The 13,766-nt window shown below is 34.3% G+C and overlaps 1 non-coding gene across 1 annotated transcript; it reads right to left on the reverse strand.

Annotated features, from left to right (window-relative positions):
* Positions 1 to 253: 253 nt before the first annotated feature.
* On the reverse strand, positions 254 to 361 carry LOC130952585 (small nucleolar RNA R71). Its single transcript, XR_009074765.1, has one exon. It is a non-coding gene; the product is annotated as a small nucleolar RNA R71 (small nucleolar RNA).
* Between the last annotated feature and the right edge of the window lie 13,405 nt (positions 362 to 13,766).

Consider the following 13,766-nt stretch of genomic DNA (forward strand, 5'->3'; position numbering starts at 1 on the left):
ATGCAACAGAATTGCAAGTTCCATGGACTTCCAATGGAAGATCCTCATCAGTTCTTAGCTGAATTCTTGCAAATCTGTGACACAGTCAAGACTAATGGGGTTAACCCTGAGGTACAGACTGATGCTATTCCCTTTTGCTGTAAGAGACAGAGCTAGAATATGGTTGGACTCTCAACCTAAAGAAAGCCTGGACTCTTGGGAAAAGCTAGTCAATGCCTTCTTGGCAAAGTTCTTTCCACCACAAAGATGGAGTAAGCTTAGAGTGGAAGTCCAAACCTTCAGACAGAAGGATGGAGAATCCCTCTATGAAGCTTGGGAAAGATACAAACAATTGATCAGAAAATGTCCCTCAGACATGCTTTCTGAATGGAGCATCATAGGTATCTTCTATGATGGTCTCTCTGAACTATCCAAGATGTCTTTGGATAGCTCTGCTGGAGGATCTCTTCATCTGAAGAAGACGCCTGCAGAAGCTCAAGAGCTAATTGAAATGGTTGCAAATAACCAATTCATGTACACTTCTGAAAGGAATACTGTGAATAATGGGACTAATCAGAAGAAAGGAGTTCTTGAGATTGACACTCTGAACGCCATTTTGGCTCAGAATAAAATATTGACTCAACAAGTCAATTTGATTTCTCAAAGTCTGTCTGGAATGCAAAATGCACCAAGCAGTACTAAGGAGGCTTCATCTGAGGAAGAAGCTTATGATCCTGAGAACCCTTCCATGGAAGAGGTGAATTACCTAGGAGAACCCTATGGAAACACCTATAATTCTTCATGGAGAAATCACCCAAATCTCTCATGGAAGAATCAAGAGAGACCTCAACAAGGTTTCAATAACAATAATGGTGGAAGAAACAGGTTTAGCAATAGCAAGCCTTTTCCATCATCTTCTCAGCAACAGACAGAGAGTTCTAAGCAGAATACTTCTGACTTAGCAACAATGGTCTCTGATCTAATAAAGACCACTCAAAGTTTCATGAATGAAACAAGGTCCTCCATCAGAAATTTGGAAGGACAAGTGGGTCAGCTGAGCAAGAAAGTTACTGAACTCCCTCCTAGCACTCTCCCAAGTAACACAGAAGAAAATCCAAAAGGAGAGTGCAAAGCCATAAACATGGCCGAATATGGAGAGGAAAGAGAGGAGGAGGACGCCACTGAGGAAGACCTCAGTGGGCGTGTACCAATCTCCTCTGAGTTCCTCAATGAGGAACAATGGGAATCTGAGGCTCAAAATGAGACCATAGAGATTCCATTGGATTTACTTCTACCTTTCATGAGCTCTGATGAGTATTCTTCCTCTGAAGAGGATGAGTATGTCACTGAAGAGCAAGTTGCTAAATATCTTGGAGCAATCATGAAGCTAAATGACAAGTTATTTGGAAATGAGACTTGGGAGGATGAACCACCTTTGCTCATCAAAGAACTGGATGACTTGTCTAGGCAGAAATTACCTCAAAAGAGGCAGGATCCTGGGAAGTTTTCTATACCTTGTACCATAGGCACCATGACCTTCAAGAAGGCCTTGTGTGACTTAGGGTCAAGTGTAAACCTCATGCCCCTCTCTGTAATGGAGAAATTAGGGATCTTTGAGGTGCAAGCTGCAAGAATCTCATTAGAGATGGCAGACAATTCAAGAAAACAAGCTCATGGACTTGTAGAGAATGTTTTGGTGAAGATTGAAGACCATTACATCCCTACTGATTTCATAGTCCTAGAGACTGGGAAGTGCATGGATGAATCCATCATCCTTGGCAGACCCTTCCTAGCCACAGCAAAGGCTGTGATTGATGTTGATAGAGGAGAGTTGATCATTCAAGTGAATGGAGAATCCTTGGTGTTTAAGGCCCAAGGACATCCCTCTATCATCATGGAGAGGAAGCATGAAGATCTTCTCTCAAAACAGAGCCAAGCAGAGCCCCCACAGTCAAACTCTAAGTTTGGTGTTGGGAGGCCACAACCAAACTCTAAGTTTGGTGTTGAACCCCCACACTCAAACTCTAAGTTTGGTGTTGGGAGGTTCCAACACGGTTCTGAGTATTTCTGAGGCTCCATGAGAGTCCTCTGTCAAGCTAATGACATTAAAGAAGCGCTTGTTGGGAGGCAACCCAATGATTATAATTTATATAGTTTCTTTTGTTATTTTATGTTTTTTGTAGGTTGATGATCATAAGAAGTCACAAAAACAATGAAAAAAGCAAAAACAGAATGAAAAACAGGAAGAAAAGCAGCACACCCTGGAGGAGAAGAAGCTGGCGTTCAAACGCCAGTAATGCTAGCTGTTGGGCGTTTAACGCCCAGTCTGGCACCATTCTGGGCGTTTAGCGCCAGAAAGGGACACCAGACTGGCGTTAAACGCCAGTAAAGGGCAACAACCTGGCGTTAAACGCCAGGAATGGGCACCAGCCCGGCGTTTAACGCCAGAAATAGCTCAAAACGTGATTTTGAGCAACATTTGGTGCAGGGATGACTTTTCCTTGACACCACAGGATCTGTGGACCCCACAGGACCCCACCATCACTCTCTCTCTTCTTCTCCCATTCACCAATCACCTCAATACCTCTTCCCCAAAAACCCTTCACCTATCAAATCCCATCTTTCTCTTCACCACTCACATCTATCCTTCATAAAACCCCACCAACCTCACCCTTCAAATTCAAACCACTTTCCCTCCCAAACCCACCCATAATGGCCGAACCATTACCCCCCTCTCTCCTATATATACCCTTCTTCAACCCTTCATTTTCACACCACCTTCCCCCTCTTCCTCATTTCTTCTTCATCTACTCTCTTCTTTCTTCTTTTGCTCGAGGACGAGCAAACATTTTAAGTTTGGTGTGGTAAAAGCGTTGCTTTTTCGTTTTTCCATAACCATTTATGGCATCCAAGGCCGGAGAAACCTCTAGAAAGAGGAAAGGGAAGGCAAAGGCTTCCACCTCCGAGTCATGGGAGATGGATAGATTCCTCTCAAGGATGCATCAAGACCACTTCTATGAAGTTGTGGCCTTGAAGAAGGTGATCCCCGAAGTCCCCTTTTCACTCAAAAAGGGTGAATATCCGGAGATCCGCCATGAGATCCGAAGAAGAGGTTGGGAAGTACTTACCAACCCCATTCAACAAGTCGGAATCTTGATGGTTCAAGAGTTCTATGCCAATGCATGGATCACCAAGAACCATGACCAAAGTGTGAACCCGAATCCAAAGAATTATCTCACTATGGTTCGGGGGAAATACTTGGATTTTAGTCCGGAGAGTGTGAGGGTGGCGTTCAACTTGCCTATGATGCAAGGAGATGAGCACCCTTACACTAGAAGGGTCAACTTTGATCAAAGGTTGGACCAAGTCCTCACAATCATATGTGAAGAGGGCGCACAATGGAAGCAAGATTCAAGAGGAAAGCCGGTTCAATTGAGAAGGCATGACCTCAAGCCCATGGCTAGAGGATGGTTAGAGTTCATACAACGCTCAATCATTCCCACTAGCAACCGGTCCGAAGTTACCATAGACCGGGCCATCATGATCCATAGCATCATGATTGGAGAAGAAATAGAAGTTCATGAGGTTATAGCCCAAGAACTCTACAAGGTGGCGGACAAGACCTCCACTTTGGCAAGGTTAGCCTTTCCTCATCTCATCTGTCACCTCTGTTATTCAGTTGGAGTTGACATAGAAGGAGATACCCCCATTGATGAGGACAAGCCCATCACCAAGAAAAAGATGGAGTACACAAGAGACCCCTCTCATCAAGAAATCCCTGAGATACCTCAAGGGATGCACTTTCCTCCACAAAATTATTGGGAGCAATTAAACACCTCCCTAGGAGAATTGAGTTCCAACATGGGACAACTAAGGGTGGAGCATCAAGAACACTCCATTCTCCTCCATGAAATTAGAGAAGACCAAAGAATCATGAGGGAGGAGCAACAAAGACAAGGAAGAGACATTGAGGAGCTCAAGCACTCCATAGGATCTTCAAGAGCAAGAAAGAGCCGCCATCACTAAGGTGGACCCGTTCCTTGATCTCCTTGTTCTTTATTCTTCTGTTTTTCGATTTTTATGCTTTATGTTTGTCCATGTTTGTGTCTTGTGATCATTAGTGTCTTAGTGTCTATGCCTTAAAGTTATGAATGTCCTATGAATCCATCACCTTTCTTGAATAAAAACGTGCTTAATTGAAAAGGAAAGAATTGCATGAATTCTGAATTTTATAATAGTTTAATTATTTTGATGTGGTGGCAACACTTTTGTTCTCTGAATGTATGCTTGAACAGTGCATATGTCTTTTGAATTTGTGGTTCATGAATGTTGGCTCTTGAAAGAATGATGAAAAAGGAGACATGTTACTGAGGATCTGAAAAATCATAAAAATGATTCTTGAAGCAAGAAAAAGCAGTGAATACAAAAAAAAAGAGAGAAAAAGCAAAAAAAAAAATCGAAAAAAAAAAAGAGAAAAAGAAAGAAATAAAGTTGTGATCCAAGGCAAATAAGAGTGTGCTTAAGAACCCTGGACACCTCTAATTGGGGACTTTAGCAAAGCTAAGTCACAATCTGAAAAGGTTCACCCAATTATGTGTCTGTGGCATGAATGTATCCAGTGGTAATACTGGAAGACAGAGTGCTTTGGGCCACGGCCAAGACTCAATAAGTAGCTGTGTTCAAGAATCATCATACTTAACTAGGAGAATCAATAACACTATCTGGATTCTGAGTTCCTAAAGAAGCCAATCATTCTGAGTTGCAAAGGATAGAGTGAGATGCCAAAACTATTCAGGGGCAAAAAGCTAAGAGCCCCACTCATCTAATTAATACTGATCTTCATAGATGTTTTTGGAGTTCATTGCATATTCTCTTCTTTTTATCTTACTTGATTTTCAGTTGCTTGGGGACAAGCAACAATTTAAGTTTGGTGTTGTGATGAGCGGATAATTTATACACTTTTTGGCATTGTTTTTAGTATGTTTTTAGTAGTTTTAGTTTAGTTTTTATTATATTTTTATTAGTTTTTAGTTAAAATTCACTTTTCTGGACTTTACTATGAGTTTGTGTGTTTTTCTGTGATTTCAGGTATTTTCTGGCTGAAATTGAGGGACCTGAGCAAAAATCTGATTCAGAGACTGAAAAGGACTGCAGATGCTGTTGGATTCTGACCTCCCTGCACTCGAAGTGGATTTTCTGGAGCTACAGAAGCCCAATTGGCGCGCTCTCAACGGCGTTGGAAAGTAGACATCCTGGGCTTTCCAGCAATATATAATAGTCCATACTTTGCCCAAGATTTGATGGCCCAAACCGGCGTTCAAAGTCACCTACAGAAATTCCAGCGTTAAACGCCGGAACTGGCACCTAATTGGGAGTTAAACGCCCAAACTGGCATAAAAGCGGGCGTTTAACTCCAAGACAAGTCTCTACACGAAAATGCTTCATTGCTCAGCCCAAGCACACACCAAGTGGGCCCGGAAGTGGATTTTTATGTCATTTACTCATCTTTGTACACCTTAGGCTACTAGTTTTCTATAAGTAGGACCTTTTACTATTGTATTTAAAAAAGAAGATAATCTGGGTAGCTATCTTTGTTTTTATGCTATCTTAGACCTCTGGGAGGCTGGCCATTCGGCCATGCCTAGACCTTGTTCTTATGTATTTTCAACGGTGGAGTTTCTACACACCATAGATTAAGGTGTGGAGCTCTGCTGTACCTCGAGTATTAATGCAATTACTATTGTTCTTCTATTCAATTCCGCTTGTTCTTTATCCAAGATATCACTTGTTCTTCAACTTGATGAATGTGATGATCCGTGACACTCATCATCATTCTCACCTATGAACAAGGTGACTGACAACCATTCTTGTTCTACAAGCATATGAGGCTTAGTGAATATCTCTTGGATTTCTGATTGCATGATGCATGGTTGATCGCCTGACAACCGAGTGCTCGCCTGACAAACGAGCCAGCCATTCCATGAGATCAGAGTCTTCGTGGTATAGGCAAGAACTGATGGCAGCATTCAAGAGAATCCGGAAGGTCTAACCTTGTCTGTGGTATTCTGAGTAGGATTCAATGATTGAATGACTGTGACGTGCTTCAAACTCCTGAGGGCGGGGCGTTAGTGACAGACGCCAAAAGAATCACTGGATTCTATTCCGGTCTGATTGAGAACCGACAGATGGATAGCCTATGCTGTGACAGAGCATCAGGAACGTATTTCCAATGAGAGGATGGGAGGTAGCCATTGACAACGGTGAAACCCTTGCATAAGCTTGCCATGGAAAGGAGTAAGAAGGATTGGATGAAGACAGTAGGAAAGCAGAGAGACGGAAGGGAAGGCATCTTCATACGCTTATCTGAAGTTCCTACCAATGATATACATAAGTATCTCTATCTTTATCTTTTATGTTATTTTCGTTTATCACCATATCCATTTGAGTCTGCCTGACTAAGATTTACAAGATGACCATAGCTTGCTTCATACCACCAATCTCCGTGGGATCGACCCTTACTCGCGTAAGGTTTATTACTTGGACGACCCAGTGCACTTGCTGGTTAGTTGTGCGAAGTTGTGTTTATGCCATGGTATTGAGCACCAAGTCTTTGGAGCCATTACTAGGGATTGTTTATGTTTTGAAAAGTATTGATCACAATTTCGTGCACCATGACTCTTGAGGGAGGATTCCAGCTTTGAGAGTTTCCTTTCTAACTCTTTCCGCCGTTCCATCTCCTCGTTTAGGTACTTCTCTGTTTCCCTTTGTTTCTCCCGCTCTTGTTCTAACTGCTCCAGACGGCTGTGGACTAACCCCATTAGCTCAGTTATGTGGGATGGTCCGCCTTTTTCTGATTCTCGCTCGTCTGAGGGGTTTGCCTTCGGGTTTTTTACCCCGGAGGTGCCCTCTCTTTGCTGATCGTTAATTTCTTGGTGGAGGGTCAAGTCCGCATTGTTATTACCTGCGTCCAGATTCTCTTCTTCGGAATCTGTTTCCGCATGGACTTCTTCGTGGGATCTATCCGCCATCAATGGATGATCTCTCGGGTCCCCGGCAACGGCGCCAATGTTACGGTGGGTAACCGGAGATGGATTGGACGGATGGCGTTGACTAGCCCAAATGTGTGAAGGAAGAAGTTTCCGTCTGGGTATGCAACTCGGGAGACTCCATCCGACTTGTGCTCACAAGTGAATGGGGGGTGGTACCTGCAAAGACACTCCGATGCCTAAGTTAGCAAGGGTGCGAGCAGGTCTAGAGAGTATTGGGCTTAGAGATACCTGAGGAGTGTCAGTGTACTTATAGTGGTGAGCCAATAACCACCGTTGGAGTAGTGCCGTATCTTTAGGATGTTAACCGTCCCATTATCTTAGGGAGGTTAAGATATGGCTTTATGAAGCGGTTAGAGAGATTTTAGGGGCGGTTACTCATTTGAATGAGTGCTTATCTGCCAGCTAATCTCATGTCCGACTTCTTCAGAGCAAGTCGTAGTGAACACCGACTTCTTGGGTGAAGGTCGGCGCTTAGAAAGGCTTAATCTATTGGATTGGGCCTTTTAGTTGGACCTGGGCCCTTAACATTGGGCCAGGGTATGAACAGTGGTACTCTTCAATTAAAAGAAAATATTTTTTTATTTACGATCAAAAAGTTAAAAAATAGTTAACATATTTAAGATTAGGGACGGACTCAAGGGGGCAAATAGTGGCCTTGGCCCCCCAACAAATTTTAAAAGCTCATATACTATTATAATATATATATTGTATAGAGTAAAATTTAATAGTATAGTGATAGTAAAAAGAGTTACTATTCTTTATGTATTAAGGCTTAAATTTTTCTACATATATTTATATTATTTGTATTTTTATTTAATTTAAAATTTTTTTATATTTTTTAAGATTAATTTTAACATTTATAATTATATAAAAATAATTTAATATTATTTATGATAATATTTTTTTTCTAATTTTATTTAGTTGTTTATTTTTATTATTTTTTAATTAATTTTTATCCTTATTATTATATAAAAATATTTTAATATATTTTAAATTCACATAACAAAATTATTAATGCAATTAATTTATATTATTTTATGTTATATTTTTTAATGATATAAAATATAAAAATATAACTTACTGTCACATAAATATTTAATAAAGTAAATTAATTAACAAAATATTTAAAAATATATAATTTTATATTTTATTAGATGTAAAACTATAAAAAAAAATTATAAAAATTGAGATAATTCTTTTATTTGATAAGTATTTATTAATTTTTTTAATTAATTATAATTATATCTATTATTAAATATATAGCATTGTATTTGATTATACAAAATTTTAATTTTCGACCTCTCTATTCTTAGATTTCTGAATCCATCCTGTTTAAGATAATTATATATTTATAAAATTTTGTTTCAATTCATCTTATTTCATCATGGGATATAGTTATAAAGGATGACTATATATATAGGCAGCCTTGCCAGTCTGTTGTTAGCTGGTTGGATTGCATTAGGGGTGTCTATGGTCCAGTTTAGCCTGAAAATTCGGTCCGGTCTTAAATCTTTTAGGGACTAATTTGACGTAATTTTATTGGGTTTAGGATCGGATAAGAGTCTTAAAAATAAACTCGGTCATTATTTTGGATCGGGTCGGGTTTGGGTCATAGCTCGAGCCATTCGAACTCGATCCGGTGACCTGGTCATCATACACAATTAATATTTTGTGTTATTAGTAATAATAGATGATTGATGATGGCTATTTTGATGTGAAATTTAAGTATTGTAAACATTAATATTTTGTATTATTAGTCATTATAAGACTATAAATTAATGTTTTATATTTAAAATGCGTAAGACTTTAGACTAATGCATAATATTGTATTATTTGTATTGATTTAAATATTTGGTGTTATTAGACAATATTAGTATTGATTGTGATTATGCTTTAATTTTAGGGAAGAGTTGGTTCTTGTTATATTTTTCTAAGTGGATTTTATCATGTCAAATAATGGTTGGAGTCTTAGACATTTGGATATTTTCACATGTTAACTTACAAGAAGGTAATGTTAACGGCCCAATTTTCATCCGATATAATTATAGCCCGAAAGTGTATAGATTTTATTGGGTTTAGGACTGAATTTAGATCTAACAAATAAATTCAGTATATATTTTAGGTCTCACATCAAACCCAATTTCACCCGACTATAAACACCCTACATTGCATTGAAAAGGGTAGTGTTGACGGCTGACTTGTTTTGGAAATTGTAGTTAACTGAATTTTTAATAGAAGGATAAAACAAAAGGAAGATTTGCATTATTATTAATACAAACTATAAGTATAATTTGTAAGAAGTTGAGGATGAAGCTTATTTATGTTGGGTAATTTAATTTGCATCAATGTGTATATATAACTCCAGATTTTATTGTAAATAGTAGGAGTATTTAAGTTATAATTTTATGAAATACTAACATTCATATGATTATTTGTATGTCTTGAAATATTAAATTTAAATTAAAATATATAAATAAACTAAAAATATAAAAATATATAAAAACACGTTTTTTATAATAATTTTAATAATGATCATTCAAACAACATCCTTTCTAACAAATCAGGTTTGTCATAAATTATTCATATACAAATCATGTTAATATCAATATAATTTTAATAAAAATTAATCTTGTTTGAATAATTATGCTTATGTGGTGAGGCTTTACAATATTCAAATTATTAGTTTAATTATGAAGAAGTGAAGCCAGATAAAATAAATAAATAAACAAAAGATTAAAAATTGGAAAGGAACGACTGACAAAAAAACAACTCGTAATATTTCATAGAGTTCAAACCTACCTGAAGTTGCATATAGTTATATACAAATACAATTATACATGGATAACAGCTAAAAGACAAACACATACTAAAACAAGAAACATAACGTTAACATTTCTATATCTCAACAACTAGAGCAAATAAAGTAAAAATTAAAACTACTACAAATATAATAAATTCTTAAGATCCGAAATTATATTCATGAATCTAAAAAAACCCTTGTGAGAACCATGTCGGACTCTTGCATACATGTCTTCAGTATCTTCAAGCCCGGTAATGCATGACACACAAATAGAGATAATTATGAGTATAATTTAAAGGATAACAGATTGAAACATAGAAAATACTACTCTGAGATACATCACATTCAAAATATATATAAAGGTTGTAGTAGGTTTAAAGAAAGAGGTTGAATTTATGTTTTTTTTTTATGTTACTAAAATAATTTTTTAAAATAAATTTTTAATTTTGATTTTGTTTGAATTCAGCAGTGAAAAATTTATGAAGCAATTTATTTTTGTCTCATGAATATCAGAAAATAGAATAGAGTAGAGAAGAGAGTTGACACCATCATGTATCCTGGTTCAGTTGTCTTGTGCAATACAACCTACATCCAGTCTCCACCACAACAGTGGTGGAATTTTTACTATAGTTATATTATTATATATACCAATTTCACAGGATTGACACAATCCTTTCACACTCAAGTTCTAACCTAATTTGACTTTGGCTATGCTAATACCTAACTCTTCACTCTTAGTGCTCACCCAACTAAGAAATGGGTACCTCCAGGTACAAGATACAAGACACAGACTTACCTAAAGAAATCTGAAATAACTCTATACTTTTTTCTCAAGTGTATCACTCAACCTTTTTTCCATTCATTGGCTTTTACTTGAGATCTCTCATTATGCCTTTTCACTCAAGAAATTATAGAAAGATAAACATTGAAAAGTAAATTACAATCTGTAAAACATGAAGGAGATTGACTCTTCAACAGCCTATTTGCTATGTGATAAACCAGATTTGCATGTCTCTGATTCAGTTCTTTATTTTTGGCGGAATGCTTCTTTAATTTGAAAGAAAGCACTGTATAAGTAGATGAATTTTTTCAGAGAGTTTTTTCACACAACAAAACCTCAATACACTGGTTATCTCTTCCTATTCTGAATGATAAAAAAAAACTTCTTTTATCTCCTTGTATATTGTTGGGTTACTCTTCCTAGATTAATTTCTTGAGCTTTGTGCTTCACTAACTCAGCCATTCATTTTCTTCTATTTTTACTCAAATTAGGGACTTTGGTTCTGAATTCCTTTATTGACCGAAGGCCTCAAGACAGCAAACACAAAAAGTCTTCTAATGATAAACCAGATCTGAGCCATTGAAATGCTACTTGGTCCCCAAGACACATTTTTTACCATAGATATAAAGCAGTGAAGAACATACATCATCTTTCTCATGTAACCCAAAATGGAGTAGTAGAGAGTTGAAGATGAAAAGAAGAAAATGAGATGCATGTAGAAGAAATAAAGTCACCTTTAACCTTTGTATTAGCTTGATTTGGTTTGATTTTACTGATTTGACCTCAGCATTTCTTGCCTAACATTTTCTTTCTTTCTTCTTCTTTGAATAGCTTAGGAACTAAGCATTCTCTCATACTTCTGTGATTTCTGACTAAGATATGAAAAAGTGAACGTTGCTATGAAAGAAGCAACTTGGATGAATTTACTTGCTAATGGGTTTGGATCGGATATCCATTAAGCAATCTGTTTGATTTCTTCGGCTTTGTTTTTTTTTGGGCTTTGTTTGTATTATTAGCCCACCAGCATGATTTCATTTATTTTATATTGGACTGCTATAACAATAATATTTGACCTGCAACACTCAATCAAAAACAATTAAAACTAATTGAGTAATTAGTCCAATAATATAATGTTTGTCATCATCATATATATTAGTTAATTTCTTAACTCAACAATATATTATATGTTTTCACGAAAATTACAAAAAATTGTTTTCTCAATCCTTAATACTTAAAAATAGAAATCGGGTTATTATTATTGTATACTATACAAATATTTATGTTCTTTTTTATTATATTATACAACTTAAAATTATAATATCATGTTACTATTAATTATAAATATTTGTTATAATAATATCGAATTCAATTATGATTCTAAATAAATAAAATAAATAACAATTAATATTATTTTTTATTTTTTTATATTTAATATTTACTGTAAATATAAAAAATATAATAACTAATGAATAAAAAAAGTGTAAAAAATAAAATATATCAATTAAAATTAAATTTATTAATTAATTGAAGGTAAATAATATTTGACGATTATTTTAGTATTTAATTAAATTTTTTTTGTAATGAGATTGATCAATAACATTTTTAATTATTTTTATTGTATATTATTTAATAACTTACTAAATGATTTTTTTAATTAATCTTTTGTCTATACAATATAATTTTACAGTAATATTATAAATCACAGTAATATAATATATGTACCGTATAAATCATATCTATTATTATTATTATTATTATTATATCAAATTAACTGGATTATTATTACTATTTGTATTAATTATCTACTAATAAAATTATTGCAAACAGGGACGGACATAAGGGGGCGAGTGGAGGCCTCGGCTCCCAACTTTTTTAAAAAACATTAATAGTAATAAGTTATTATGTATAATTTAATTTAAAAAAAATATTTAGTATTTAGTCTAGTATAAATAAAATTCCAGTCTAATTTAAATATTAATAATTTTTAATATCTAAAAAATAAGTAACAATATTAAAAAATTTTAAAAAAGATATTATGACTAATATTTTTTAATTAAATAAAAATTTTCAAATCTCATAAAGTAAATTCTTTTTCTTCTTGTGACTGTCTTTTTTTATTCATTTGTTATTAATTCTCTCTGTTTCAACTGCTACAACTAAGAGATTTTTTTCAACTATGAATATTGTAGAAAATAACTCAAAAATAAAATGAGAGATGAATTTCTTACTAATTGTCTTTTAATTATATTGAAAAAAATTGTTGAAAAATTTGACACAAATTCTATTATCGATGAATTTTATGATATGAAGAATCGACTACTTTGTTAGTAAAAAATACACACATATTTATTTATTTTAAAATATATTCTCTATCGATATATTTTTGTAATACATCTTATATAATTTTTTACATCATTTTTAATCTTATATGTGTTATTGACCCCATGATATTGTTTTTAGATCCATACCTGATTACAAATGAATAAAAATTAAAATTAGATCAATTAATATAATTAAAATAATTAAAAATATTTATGATTAATAATTAATTTAATAATATATTAAATATTAATTTTATATATTTATAATAAAAATATTTTTTAAATTAATATAATTATATATTATTTATTAAATATTAATTGTAATATAATTATAATAAATTTATTTTGGAAGGGAAACAAGTGATAGAAGAAATTGATGCTACTTTCACTACAACATTTCTTAGCTATTGCAACATATATTGCAAACAACACTTAAAAAGTGTTGTCTAAACTAATTAAAGATAACATTCAATATTTGTTACATAAAAATAAAGCTATTACAACTCTTTTTTAACAACATACCATAAATGTTCCTTTTGATCAATTAAAAGTACAAATAAAAAGTGTTACTTTTGTAAATTAAATAAGCAACATTTGCAATATTTATATATTACACTTTATAAGTGTTATTTTTAAATTTTTAATAAACTTCTCATTATAAATGTTGCCAAAAATAAAATAAAATTTTTTCTCTAAAATTTTAACCTTTTCTCCAAATATTTTAACAAAAAATACTTTTTCCTTCTTTTAACTTAACACTTACTGATTCAAATCCTTAGAGTTCAAAACAAAATTGCATATGTTTTTAAGAATTAGAAACCCTAACTCCAACAATT

The sequence above is a fragment of the Arachis stenosperma genome, chromosome 9 (genome assembly GCF_014773155.1).
Source record: "Arachis stenosperma cultivar V10309 chromosome 9, arast.V10309.gnm1.PFL2, whole genome shotgun sequence".
Taxonomy (NCBI): Eukaryota; Viridiplantae; Streptophyta; class Magnoliopsida; order Fabales; family Fabaceae; genus Arachis; species Arachis stenosperma.